The sequence below is a fragment of the Colius striatus genome, chromosome 2 (genome assembly GCF_028858725.1).
Source record: "Colius striatus isolate bColStr4 chromosome 2, bColStr4.1.hap1, whole genome shotgun sequence".
Taxonomy (NCBI): domain Eukaryota; kingdom Metazoa; phylum Chordata; class Aves; order Coliiformes; family Coliidae; genus Colius; species Colius striatus.
Window position 1 is genome coordinate 92,156,767 of NC_084760.1, and position 14,780 is coordinate 92,171,546.

At 38.1% G+C, this 14,780-nt stretch overlaps 1 protein-coding gene across 3 annotated transcripts in view; it reads left to right on the plus strand.

The window, feature by feature from the left end:
* The window catches only part of DISP1 (dispatched RND transporter family member 1), a 93,708-nt gene that overhangs the window by 9,237 nt on the left and 69,691 nt on the right, over nucleotides 1-14,780 (plus strand). For 2 of the 3 annotated variants that reach the window (XM_061991482.1, XM_061991484.1), the window contains exons 2-5: nucleotides 1,701-1,755; nucleotides 2,737-2,862; nucleotides 3,384-3,438; nucleotides 11,972-12,239. The exons of the other annotated variant lie outside the window; for it this stretch is intronic. The gene's annotated coding sequence lies outside the window, so the exon portion shown is untranslated. The remainder of the gene's footprint in view (nucleotides 1-1,700; nucleotides 1,756-2,736; nucleotides 2,863-3,383; nucleotides 3,439-11,971; nucleotides 12,240-14,780) is intronic. 3 annotated transcript variants of the gene reach the window in all.

The window sequence follows — 14,780 nt, forward strand, 5'->3', positions numbered from 1 at the left end:
TAGTCCATCTGCAAGTGACATTTCCTCCAAGCCCAAGATCATTGTGTTCCCACATGTAGAAAATCAGAAAAAGGAGGTGGGAAGATTACATGGGCAAAAGAAGAACTGCTGGAACTACTCAAGGAGAGGAAACACATCTGTGTAAGGTGGAAAAATGGCTTGGTTGCTTGGGAAGAGTATAACACGAACATTGCCATAGTATGCAGGGGTAAAACCAGGAAAGCCAATGCCCTTTGGGAATTTAATCTGGCAAAAGAAGTAGAGGATAACAAGGAGGGCTTTTTCAAATACATCATCAGCAAAAGGAAGATTAGGAAGAATGTGAGCCCACTAATGACCAAGGAGGGTGTTTTGGTGACAGAGAGGGCAGAGCTACTGAATATCTTTGCCTGTCTTCACTGCCAAGGCTGACTTGCTGGAGAACAGCTCTGCAGAGAGAGACCTTGGAGTTTTGGTTGTTAATAAACTAACTGTGAGCCAGCAGTGTGCCCTCATGCCCAAGAAGGCCAATGGCATCCTGGGATGCATCAAGAAAAGTGTGACCAGCAGATCGAGGGAGATTCTTCTACCCCTCTCCTTTGCCCTGGTGAGGCCTCATCTGGAGTACTGTGTCCAATTTTGGGCTCACCAACTCAAGAGGGACAGGGAAATTCCAGAGAGAGTCCAGCACAGGGCCACCAAGATGATCAAGGGACTGGAGCATCTTTCTTATGAAGAAAGGCTGCAGGATCTGGGGCTGTTCAGGTTGGATAAGAGGAGACTGAGGGGGGAACTCATTAATCTAAAAATATTTAAAAGATATATATGAAGAGGATGGGGCAACACTTCTTTCTGTAGTGTCCAGTGATAGAACTAGGGATAATGGACAAAAACTGGAACACAACAAGTTCCAGTTAAACATCAGGGAAAAACTTCTTTCCTGTTCAGGTGAGGGAGCCCTGGCACAGGCTGCCCAGGGAGGGTGTGGAGTCTCCTTCTCTGCATTCCTATGTGACCTGATCTGGGTGCATGTGCTTTAGCAAGGAGGTTGAACTAGATGATCTTTAGAGGTCCCTTCCAACCTCTGCATTTTGTGATTCTGTGATTTTTGGTAGTTCTTAATAAGCTGTAGTTATCTCCTATGGGTGGGTTGCTCCTGAGTAGTTTTCTGTTTAGTGTAATAAAACATGAGCCAGAAGAAGTACTCATGGTGGAGAAGGGCAGGTGGGGCTGATGTGAATTTATGTAGTAATTTTATCCCATTACTTCAGTTTTGCTTTCTCACAGTTTCATTTCTTTCTATAAATTTGGTTAAGGGCACATATTGGTTGAGAATTGTGACAGTGAGATCAAATCAAAAAAGTTATACAAATTTAGAATAAAGATTAAAAGGTTAATGTGGTTAAATAAATAGTAGAAATGCATGATATGAAGGCATTATACCATACAACAAACTGCTTACTTTAGTGTATTCGTGTCTCTAGAGAGGTTTTTCTACATGGTTAGTTCTTTGGTTGTGTCTTATTCAGGCATCTTTGACACTAAGGGTATCCTTTTATCATTCCTACAATTAAGATAGTGTAATTCTAGAATAGTTTTTGTATGGTGATAGAATTCTTAAGATGTTGGCTTGCTTCTGAGCAGAGAAATGTTAACGTGATGATGAGAAAATTGTATGTACACTTAGTGCACTTGTTGCTTCAGATTTATCTTTATTGCAGGATAAGCTTCAATTATACCTGACCCCTGAAACAGAAGTTGAAGAACTTTCTTTAGGTAAGAAGAATAATGAACATTTATAAAAGCTAATTTGAAAAGCAAGTGAAATTGAAACAAGGTTGTTTTGCTTCACTTGGTTCCTGTTCTCAGAACCATTATCAGTTTCCATGTGAACAGATTAAGTTCTTTAAAGGGAGGAGAAGCCAAGACTCCACCCCATAGCTAAGGTGAAAAAGAACCAATGGAGACCACTTGCAAAAACGTTGTAACAAATATGAACTATTTGATAAGCTCTTCAAGTAATCAGTACAAGTGTTCAATAATGTAAAAGCAGATTTTCTCAAAACTCACAAGCATTTAAACCTCCTTTCATGACATGGTATCGAGTCTTGTTTGGGAGGAACAAATACGTTCTTAGCTTAGTGAGCTATTCTGATGATTTTGTCTGTAAGAAAAGCAAGGGAATGGTTTTCTAAATACTTTAAAGTTGGTGGAAAACCTTAAATAGTTTTGTGGATCACTGTCAGACCAGAGGATGTCTAGACTGAATGGTCTCTGCAGGATTCTGTCACTAATTTCGACTTAAGTGAAACATTAAGGCTATGCAATATTAGTAGCAGATGGTACCAAGCTAGGAATTGCTGCATGTTGGAAAATGTGGTTAGGGCTCAAAATTATTTGAAAGAAGTGGAGAAGTAGTCTGGAGAAGACTAAGCCTTCTGGGTAAGGACAAGACTCAAGATCCTCCATTTATTGATCATTTTTGCAGAAGGAGACAATGGTGGAGTAGAATGTGTGTTTTGCAAAGGATTTGGGAATGTTGCAGTTAACAAACCAGATACTATTTTGTTTACGTCCAACTTGTTTGCAACACTGATGTTCTCTGACACATAAGCAGGATACTTTTCCATAAATCACATGACAGTCCTTCCTTGTAGACTCAGGCATTTCACCTCGGGAAGAGGTAGAGTACTTTGAGAGAGTATAGAGAAAAATCAAGAGAACAGAATCTTGAAGATGCAATTATTTGATTCACAGAAAGGCTTACAGATCATTCCCTTAAAGAACAGATGGCTACGGGGAGAAGGAAGACCTATCTTCAGATGAGATATAAACAAGAAGAAGAGAGCATTCATTCTAGCCACAGTGATGTCAGAACCGCTGGTAATGTGCTTAAACTGCAAGAGAGATGGTGTGAATGGACACTGAAAGAACCACTAGAACAGACTCCTTGGGAAGACTCTATTTCCATTTTTAACGTGCCTTATAAAGCACAGATTAACTATGTCTAGACTGTGCTTTTCTCCCCCATGCCTGAGAGGTAGTATTAGCTGATTTATTAAGTTCCTTTCAAACCATTATTTTATAGTATTAGAAAATCCTAGCAGGGTTTCTAGAAAGCAGGGGCATACAAATTAAAAAGGCATCAGAGTGGTTAATAGCATTGGACCCATGATAGTCACTTGCTCATTTTGTGCTAATGGGTCTTCCTATCAAAATTGCACATCTGTGCTCTCTCATTTCTGCTCCTTGCTCTTCAAAGAAAAGTAATATTGTATTTGGGGGGATAGGGGGGAAAGTATTTTTAAAACTTTCTGTCTCAATTCCATGTCATGACTGTAAATACATAACAGTCAATACAGTAAGTGTATACTGGTGATTACAGAATCATCTTTCTTTCCCAGCTTCGTATAAAATTGCTTTGGGACAAGGGAGAGATTAAACTCTTCAATCTCCATGGTAAGTTTGGTATCAGATTCTGAGATTTCATAGAGCTTTGCTCATTACTCAGAGTTAGAGTTAAGATATAAAATAATACATTCCCTCATTAGCAGACACCAGCCTTTATCTTGCATGCCGTTTTTTCTAAACCTGGCAATTAAGATGCATAAATAAGAGTCAGTGTAGTCTGGTAGCAGGAACTTGGGCCTGGGAGACAGAACTGTCAGCATCTTAATCTGAGATGTGATGTTGAATTATGATTTGCTGAAGGGCATGTTTAATTCCTGGCCCTGCTTTCCACACACAGAAAGCAGAGCTGTAAGGATTAATTTTTGTCTGCAGAGAGATGAAAACTCTCAGATATGTATCTCTTTCTGCATGAAGAGTTAGTATATAAGTCCAAGGTTTTCATTCATGGGTTTTTAGGTCAATTTTGACTTCTGCTACAGTATCTTTGGGTTAAAGAACAACAGTTTAAAATTTTAGTAGGTTAAAAATACTTACCTCAGTTAAATTTACTGTGATAGTTTCCCTAGTTGTTGTAGTATGGAAAATACAGCCTCTTATTTTCTTCCTTTGCTTCTCCACTGCTGTTAAAGATAGCTCTCTTATCAAAGGCTTCAGACGTGTGGTGTAATTTGTCTCTGTTCTTGATTTATAGGAGTACAGAAAGCTTACAGAATTTAGATTTTACTGGAATCCCAGTTCTATGTACTAGTTAGCTTTTCTGAGAAGGCTGCATCAGTATGAACTATTATAGCAATACAACTATCCTATGGATTTATTTTTTGTCTTAAGTTCCTTAAGAGGCTGGGGACTACGCTGATGTGATGTCGTTTTGGTTTCACAAACCAGCAGTGTTGAAGAGTACAAGGGTGTGTGGGGTCTTTTGGGCAATGAAATACTTTTTTTTAAAACTGGTAACATCAGACTGAAATCCCTTCAGGCTTTTTTCTGCAGGTGTGCATTTTAAACTAGGCCTCCGCTGACATTTACACTAAAATTTATTATTACAGTGTCACCCTACAGGGTTTATAGTTCCTTCAGTGAATTCTTTGTGAAAGAGCTGGCATCATTTTTTAAAAGATTATGTTGAATTCTTGTTTCCACAGCACAAGTTACCATGGATATGTCAGGTTCTTAATGTTTGTTTACAGAGGAATGAGGTAGAGAAGGTTCACGCTAGCTGTTTTCAAGTGAATGTTCTGCATCCAACTGGTGCTGTTCTCATTGGAAGTTAACTGGCCAGTGAACGTAAATTCTAATGTCTGCTTTGAAAATGGATGAAGTTCACTTTGGAATGAGTTAATGCGGAGATGTTCATGTGTATATCTTTACTTTGCACTAGCTTGTCAGTTGTTTGTGTTGCGTTTTTTCCTCCGCAGTAAAATGACTCTGCTAATTTTGTGTGCCCTGCAGTACTTTGGAGTCCTGTCAATCAGCATAAATGGGTAGGCAATGTACATGCCTTATTGCAATGCCCAGAAACGGAGGAATGCAGTGCTGCCACTGCAAAACCTGCTGTATTTCATGTCTCTTCATGAAGCAAGGAAAAGTCCTAGACTTCCTGTGATTTGGGAAAAGGGGATGGTGGGTTTTATGTAGCTAAGAGCTGGCATAATGAGGAAGTTAAACCATAAAACTCCTGCATGCATAGATCAAATGCCCAGGAGAGACTACTTACGTAATATAACACTTGAAGTATACTTCTGGTCAGTTCTCTGCCTTCTAAACCATCTGCTTTGCTCCTTGCAAACTAATGTTTTACTTTTCTTATTTTCCAAAATAAAGGTCATGAAGATTAATGTGTTTGTATCTTCTCAAATCTTGATTCAGAAATATGGATTACTGACTTCAAAGCCCATGCAAACTACCTGCACAGCACACCAGACTCTGCTACTAAGTAACCACTAGAAAATGTATTCAAATAAAACATAAGTCAAACATTAACTCGCGTCTTTCCCAGGTCACACTGGAAGAGGTATGGGCAGACATGTTTGAAAGCTGAAAAAAATGAACCCTGCCTTTGTCATAGTGAAGATACAGGTAGACTACTGCTAATGTCTCTTTCTAAGCTTTCCAGCCATTAAGAGCAAGACGAACAACTGCCTAACTCACATGGTTAGTTTTTTGGTCAAGGAAGCCAAAAGTCAAGAGACGACATAGCGGAAAAGAGTGAAAAGGTAGACATCTTCATACGGAAAGTGAAAATGCGTAAGGAGAGAAAAACTTCTATTAAAGCAGCTCTGTAAAAGATATATGACCACTTTTAATCATACAAAAGAAACAATTAGCAGTTTTCTTGGTAAAAATGAGCCTTGTGCTCACGTTGAGAGAAACTTAATTCTGCAACTCCACAGCCACAATGGCTCAGTCTGTGCTTAATAAAGAAAGGCAGGTTTCTTGAGCTGGGCAGAAGCCAGGGCACGATCTTCTATCATGTAGCACAGTGCTGTGCACCAATAGTTTCTCATACTAGCTCTACTGTCAGCCTTGTTTTAAAGTTCTTACATGACACACAAAATGCAAGTCATACCTTATGTTTTCCAGAAAGCTGAAATGTCTCTGCAAAGGAGTGTCATGTATGTTTTGAAATATATAAAATTACCACACTGGGAGTATTTTATGTACTGCAGTACATCAGAGCTGAGTTACCAAAGGGAAGTGGCAAGGCGTTCTATGGGTTTGGTATCCATATATATGTATGGATATATAGCCAGAGAGGTGTCTTTGTCAAGTGATAGGTACAGAGAGACAGATGTGTTATAAACTATGCTTGTTTATTAGATGAGCTTGCTCTTTGCTTTTTAGATGTAGTTCATGCAAGGTAGATGTCACTTAGCATCCACCACTCTTGAACACCTTATATGCTTCAGATTCTGAATAGAAAATACTCTTTACTTTCTGCACCTGGTTGTCAATACAGTTGGGTACTCTTCGTAGGCAAACATGTAGTCATGAGCATCAGGAAGGCAACATTTATCTTGCAAAACAGCAAGGCAAGCTGTAGTCCGGTTTTCTTGACACAAAGACACAATATTTGGAGTATTATATGACACAAGCTCAACTTCTATGGGAAAAACATGAGCATGGATTTCAAGGGACTAGTATTATGTATCTTGGATTAAATGAAGTTGTGAGAGTAGTCTCTGGAAATGCTGAGAAACAGATTACTAGCTTTGGGTTTTGAGGCCTGATACTGTATGGCTCCCCTTGCTGACTCTAATGTAGCCCATATACCATAAATGTGCAAATTCAGAGGGATGTTATAAATTCATAGTGCTTGGAGATGAATGCCTTTTCCAGTCTATCCTTATTTCATTATATTAGATATTGTCTTAACAGTACCAAACTATTTCTCTACTGGTAATAGCCAGCAGTTAAATGATCTTGGGTAAGTCTGTTTTTAGGGCAGTTAAGTTTACTTTCCAAGTAGGTTTCTAGGTAAAAAACACCTTGTATTTTTTTTTTTTTTTCTAATCACCTCTTATGTCTTTTTTCCATACTTGGAAATTGTGCTGTAGGCAGAAAAGCCACTTGGGCTAGTGACAGAAGAAGAAAGCCTAAAGTACTATATACATCTGTTTGATTACCTAATTTTTCATCAGTCTTCTTGGTCTTACTCAACAGCTAGCTTCCCAGACTGACACTACCAGCCATCAAGATTCTAAATATTCACAAAGCAGTCTCTATTAAATATTTTTAGATTAACCCTTAATGCACAGTTAGAAATTCTATGCCTCAGATGCAAAGTGTTGGCAGGGACAAAAGAGATACTAACTCAGAGAGCTGTCCTCTTAGTCCAAAAGGAGTGACTGCTGCTGTGAGTGTGCTGATATGAAGGAAGCTGAGCAACCACCTTGTTCTTAAGTTATACTTACCTCCATATTACTGTTGTGGAACAGCTGATGTGATGAGGTACATTTTAAATAAATAACCAAGTAGAGTGAGGCGTGAAAGCAGGAATGCTCAGTATGAGAAGTGTTAGGTTCTGCTTCGCTGGGGAAGACTTAATATTTATCTATTTTTTTTTCCTCACAGTATGTTCACAGAAATGATTCTCTGTCTCATGCAAGAAATTGAATCTTTTTCTAAAAGCCATAAAAATCACTCTTAATACTCAGAATTTGAAACTTAGTTCTTCAGTATGTTGTTTCTCCATAATCTACTTTTTAATGTGATTATTTTCCTTTGAGAGAGGAGTGAATGTGTATTACTTTAGTAGATTCACTTTTGAGAAGTTTGCCTGAAATGATAGGTTAGGTAAAGTACTCCTTGTGTGCATACAAGATGTGGGAGTCTCCTTAAAGCTGACAATTTGCACTTCTGTGCTGCTTTATGGGAATAGCACTTGATAGTGGGAACTTCTCTCTCTTGTTGCAGAGATGGGTTATTCTTGATCTCTGAGGGATATTGTGTGTTTGATCCACATACCCTTTATTAATCTTCTGTGCTGAATGTCTGAGATTAAGAAAATAAGCCATGCTCAGTTTAATAAATGAAAGCATTCCTGTATCCATTTGAAATTGCAAAAGAGGACCTCTTTGCTGGCTAGAGCCATGTATGCATGTGTTCTGTAATGCTGCCAGGTTTTGAGAAAATTAATACTAAGAAATGGTATTTTTATAGTTAGTTTCTTGAAGGGTGTGGTTGAATTCATACCGATCAGTCTTCTCTGCCTTACACAGTTATTTCTTATATTGATAAACATGGTTTTGTTTCTCAAAGTAGTGAAGAGCAGGTTTGTGGATTTACAAAAGAAAGAATAGTAAGAAATTATTCTTACCATACTTTTTCACTTCATTTAAATAGATGAACAATTTAATAATGTTGGCTATTGCTTTTTAGAGATAGTTCTTTGCTTCTGCTGCTCTTGATATGATGGCTGTCATCTATAAATTTCACAGTCGTGATCAAGGCAGAGAACTAAGGCTTTGAATGCCTTTTTTTGTGGTTTGTTTGGGGTTTTTTTGTTATACTTTAGTATAAAGTATCTCTTTTTCCTGCATTATTCCTTTCTCCCATCTTTCGGACTAACAGAAAAAACCATTTATCAGCTATTTGTTTCTATTTAGTGGAATATTTTCTTCTAATTTCTTTAAAAGAAACCTCTTAAAATAGTGAAATTAACTGAATTACTGTAAGCATTTGAGGCCTTTATGAAACTCTAAGTATATTAAAAGTTACTCCTCTCAATGTCTTCGGATGCTAGGAAGAAGAATTTCTACGTGGAGAACTCTACATACTTTTGAGATCACAGCAAGGATGTCAGTGTTCATAAATAGACTTGCAGTTTCAAATGAAATTACAGTGTTTAGAATTGGTGCTATAAAGCATACTTCCTGGGTGATCAATGATCTATCACCTTTAATTTCTTGCTGTCTATAAAATGTTACGTATTTTAGGGAATAAACAATTGATTTTTAAATGACTGAATCTCAGCTTTTCTTTTTGTGTTAGCATTTGTATGCTTGGTGTTGCCTCTTGAGGCAGTCATTTGCTCTGTTTTATATGTTTCTGGCAACATAGCATGAATGTACATGTTAGAGATGAGTACTGGGAAGTCTGCTAGGGATTTCTTAAGTACTTGCAACTCTGGAAGTACACAGGCGGCTTGCTCTCCTCTCCTAGGAACAGTTATTTGTTACACACAGATGCTGGCATTCTTGCAGACAGAAACTGTTAATTTTTGGGTTATAATGGTCTTGAAGAGAATGCCGGGAATCTCAAATATATATTGTTAGAGTATTGTATGTATTAGAATGACTCATTTAGCAAAAGACTCTGGCTTGCCTTGATCCTATATGGCTGCTGTTAAACTGTTTTTGGTGGGGTTTTTTTTGGCTGATATTTTAGACTTTTTAGCAGCTGTTGTTAATCCTGTGGTTGAACAGTTTGAGTGCTAGTTGGAAACAGGTGGTGCATGCTTCAAATAGCTTGAGACGTAGACAATGGTCAACAATGTTGTCATTGATAATGCAGATATTTGTGTCAGCCTGTGTCGATTTTGTTTTAGCAGAACTGTGATATTCTTTCCTGTGGAGAAGTAGGCACAAAGCATTCTAATATTAATTTCTCAATAAAATGTTGCTGACCTATCAATTCGTTATAAATTGTTAAACCTGTACAAAACCAGCATAGAATTTTCTGGCTGAATTGTGGAGGATATGGATTAAACCAGCAGCAGAATGTCATGACTCTTAGCTGAAAGGCAGCTTTGTATGAAGCATTTCATTTAAAATGCTACAATTCCTGCTCAGACTATTCCTGTGATTGCTGAATGTGGCATATGTATTAACTAAGATATACACTTATATAACACTGTGAGATCTTTTACAAGCAGACACTTGAAGAAGGGTTAAACTTCAGGCCGAATCTGTTATTGTCTACCGTATTTGGATAGTAAAAACATCCAGTTGGTAATAGCTTATCCTGTAGTATAATTTTAATTTTGGGTCTTAAATCGGTTTGCAAATTGAACTTTGCAAACTTTCAGGAAAAGTGTATGGTTTTGAGTGCACTGTAATTGAAGACTTTAGAGAAGAAGAATCAAATTGAGGCAATTAATTTGGCCTCCTTAATTAAATATGTGACTGAAAGAAACACTCATAATTAAATCTTCTTAAAGTACTATCCCTATCGCTGTACTGCTAATCTATTCAGTTGGGTAAATGAGGGTTGATTCAGACCTTATTCTTAAGGAAAGTCCCTAGACTATTAAGCTAGCTAAAATAAATTTAGACATTTGGTTTTCATTAGTGTTGTAACTGAAACAAAAACATTTTAATGACTGATCCCAGAGTATTTTGAAGTTTGTGCAACTTTGCTGGGAAGGTATTTAAACTGTAGTATCAGTTGCAAATTGGCCATAGGCCAGTTGTTTTAAAGCTGTTTCAAAGCAAGATGTTGGGTTAGCAGTGTTACAAAATAGGAAAACTGAGAGGGGAGAAGCAGTGGAAGATAGTTACAGTAAAATTTGCACTGATAAAATTATATGCTAAAAGGAGACAGTGATAACATTCTTGCTGTACCACAGTTTGCTGCGTTATTAGAGAGCTGCTTTGGTTATTTGAGAAGACATATAAGTATTAAAGATCAATACTATATTAATAAAAAATCAAGTATCCAATGGATCAGTGTGCTTTTTAGATGAGTTTTTAGTACCTGAAACTTGCACAAAATAGGTTCCTGCTAAGGGAAAGAACTTATATGTTGCTTACAAAATCTAGTTTTACAAATGTGTTTGGGGAAAAATGTTTAAGTTGGTCTTGGGAGATGATGGCAGTGAAATCTGATTAAAATTAGCATGTGGCCTTGGTCTTTGACAAATAAAATACTAATTCCTAGCTTTATATTCATGGGAGAAGCTGGAGATTGTTAAAGTGTAAGATGAGGATTGCTTACTCTGTATATGCTGTAGTCACAATATGTCTCATAGAACACCTACTGAAATTGTTAAAACCTTCTGGGTGATCACGGTCAACTGAGAAGCCAAGGACTGAATCTTCAGGGGTTTATTGTGTCTGAACTGATTCTTGTGATTTCTGTGTGGCGTAGCTACACGAAGTGCCTATAGCGGTGCTTACCGGAGTAAGATTATTTTTAGAACTTAATTGCTTGAGACTTTAGTTGAGGTTTCTCACTGTTTGGTAGCACTGGGATCTTGATACTGAAAATAATTGTTAACTTTGTGCTGCTACTAATGGGAAAAGGCTTATTAAAAGAGAGAGAGAAGTATTTAGTGGCTCTTTGTACCAATTTATTCACTACTTTAGTATTCTAAAAGTTTGATTAGAGATGGCAGAGAACCAAGCATTAATAGTAGTGAGTAGGCTGAAATAAGTTGCCCTTATTTGAACAAGGCTTGTCAGAGTGCTGGATATGTATAGGAGGAGCAATGTTCTTGCAAGCATAGAGGAACTGAAGAAGCAGGAGGAAAGAGCACACCATTAAAAAGCTGGAGAAGCAGCAAGTTGAGGAAGAATGAAGAAAGTATATGGGATGTCTGGGGAGAACTGGCAACAGAATATTGAAGACAGATCTTATAGAATATAGAATAGATATTCTATATATAAAATATAGAACTAGCTGTGCTCAATTCAACTTGTCTGCCAGGTTACTGCATCTCTGGTGTCAGCGGTCCGTGAAAAGTGCTGTGGTAGATAGTTGTGAGAATCTGTTTGCTGGAGCAGGCTCATCTTAATGATAGAATCATAGGATGGTAGGGGTTGGAAGGGACCTTTAGAGGTCATCTAGTCCAACCCCCCTGCAGAAGCAGGTTCATCTAGATCAGGTCACATAGGAACATGTCCAGGTGGGTCTTGAAGACCTCCAAGGAAGGAGACTCCACAACCCCTCTGGGCAGCCTGTTCCACAGCTCCCTCACAGTAAAATAGTTTTTTCTTATGTTTAAATGGAACTTTTCGTGTTCCAACTTCATTCTATTACCCCTTGTCCTGTTGCTAGCTACTATAGAAAAAAGGGATGCCCCAACCTCCTGACACCCACCCTTTAGATATTTGTAAATGTTAATAAGATCTCCCCCCTTCAGTCTCCTCTTCTCCAGACTAAACAGCCCCAATACCAGCAGCCTTTCCTCGTATGAAAGATGTTCCAATCCCCTGATCATCTTGGTGGCCCTGTGCTGGACTCTCTCCAGAAGTTCTCTGTCCCGCTTGAGCTGAGGAGCCCAGAAGTGGACACAGAACTCCAGATGAGGCCTCACCAGGGCAGAGTAGAGGAGGAGAAGAACCTCCCTTAACCTGCTGGCCACACTCTTCTTGATGCATCCCATAATAGCTTTGGAAAGCTCATCACAGGTAAGTTTAGCTGTTTAAGTACTTGAGGACTTAGTTGTTCAGGCTCCCTTTAGGATAAATGAAGAGTGAAGGTTGCGTAGTGCAGCTATGCTACTGCAATGGCCTTGTCTCAGCACTAGATCTGGCATGCTCTGGCACTCAGACATCCACCTTTGAGTCAGCTTGGTGTGCCAACCAGGTGAAAGTATAACCTAGTATGAGAGAGTCGGGGAGAGAATGATTTTTTTTTTCCATGATCTTTGCCAATAGAAGCAGCATTTCAGTTCAGGTGCTGAAAAGCACTAGGGCTGGTTGGAACGGGGATGGGACTGGAATCTTAGTCTGAGGAATCTTGCTGTCTTAGCGTGAAATTACTGCTGTGATTTGAGTCAGAAACATGAAAATCTTAATGTCTTAACAGGATTTTTGTCTCTCAATAGTCTTTCCATTGATATTAACAATATGAGTAGCTAAATGTTCTTGTCAACCATAAGTCTGCAGTGCACTAAGTCTTGCCATATTCCATGTTTAGCATCATTTGGCAGTGAAATCTAAAGGTTAATTGGTTTCAAAGATGTCATGGTGCCAAATTTAGATTTTTATTGAATGTTCTCTTGTCATGAGCAGACAACTCTCTTCTGTTGTATTTCTCTTCACTGTTAGGTTGCCACTGGGAACTGTATTCTTTCTAATGAGAGTCCTGAGTGTGGAGAGAAACCTCATATGTCTGTAATAAGGTTTTATTCTCTTTCCTCCTGATTTGCACATGCCAAATGCTTGGTGGCTTTATCCAGCTGCATCTTGCTCATAAAACGTGAGGTTTTGGGAAGAAAGTGAAGGTACTTATATGTAAATGCATGAGATACAAGCAGCTGAGGGGGAAGCAATTTAAGGTGGGACTGTAACATGCAAGTCTCATAAATATATGAGACAATTTTTGAGACAAGGAGGACAGAAATTCCCAGTTCTGGTTAACTTCTCTGTGCAGTTATTCTCCATATAGTTTTTAGTATGGTGCACTCCTTTTCTTTGCAAGGGTAGTGATATCTGTAACTTCACTGTCATTTACTGTAGATGGGTTTACTATTTACTATAGATGGGTTTTTTTTCCTTTGCCTTCTGGGAAAATGAGTCAGAATGACACAAGTGTTGTTTTACTAGGGAGAGTTAGGATGGAGGTTAGGTGAAATTCTGTGATTGGGAATCAGTTTCTTGATGCTGTCAGAGAAGAATAAAAGCAAGGGCTTACAGAAAGGTACTGCAACACAAGAACTTTCCTTTGAGAGAGAACCTGAGGAATCAATCGACAACAACTGCCACCTGAAATCTCTTCATTGTTAAAGATGTGTTTTACCAGTACAGTAACTGACTCTCTCAAAGAGTTAATAAAATGAGCTGTTGATATCTCTGAAGAACAAGAAGCAGAAAAGTTGAATGAATTAGATTAAAAAGGCAATTTATTACATGAGGATTCTTTTTATGTAATCTTTTTAAAATTAATTTTCTTGTAATGATTTTAATATCTTACCAGGTAATGACTCTGTTACAAAGTAGGTAGAACAATTAAATGGTTTAAAATATAGTACAAACATAAGTGCACCCTACTGCAGAGGGGAAAATTTCATGAATGCTCTTGAGTGGGGTGTAAGTTGGTTAGAAGGTATGGAGGATGAGGTCCTCAAGTACAGGAGGGTGAGCCTTTAAGATTTTATGAGTGTCTAGCTTAAACATTATTCATGTGCTTGGAAGGAAAATAATTTCCGTGTGATTCATGGAATTGTTGCTGTGGCATTTTTACCTTCTTCCATTTGCTTGGTAGCTTGGATGGGTAGTGGAGCGAAGCCTGGAATTGACTGTAGGAACGCTTACTTGATATTAAAAAAAGGTTTTATTCTAAATTTGAGAAAAGGAAAAATGCAGCTGTGTGCATGAAGATACTGGCACAGTTTCTCTAGAGAAATGGAAAATGTATAGGTTTCTTTGGTGACAGAATGTAGAGTAAAACTTGCAAATAAAACTCTCATGTATGTGCTTTCCTGCTTCCAGTGTTCTCATTAACATCTTTAAAGGGACAGCAACTGACTAGCAGTTTAGAAATATTTACCTGCTACATTTCCAAACAAAACACAGTAGTACCCAGAGATTAGAGAAATCTACACTCTCACTGGACAGTTCTGTCTGAGTAGCAATTTTCATTTGTGGCTCTCTTTCTGCTTGCATCTCAGTCCAGTGAAAGGACAAGAGGCAATGACACTGATTAAAGTACAAGAAATTCCATTTAAATGTGAGAAAAAACCCTTATTTTATGATAAGAATGATCAGATACTGTAGGAAGTTGCCCAGAGAGACTGACTGTACCCATCTCTGTTAATATAATGTGTGCCATAGCAGTTTTATTAATTACAAAGCCATACTAGGATAGGGAAAACAGTGTCCAATGCTAACCACTTCTACAAATTTACTCACTTTATAGTAATGCAAAAATTACAGTTCTTGGAAGTATGAGATGGATTGTAGTAGGCATAGTTTATTTAGAAATCAGAAAATTTGGCTGCATGGTTG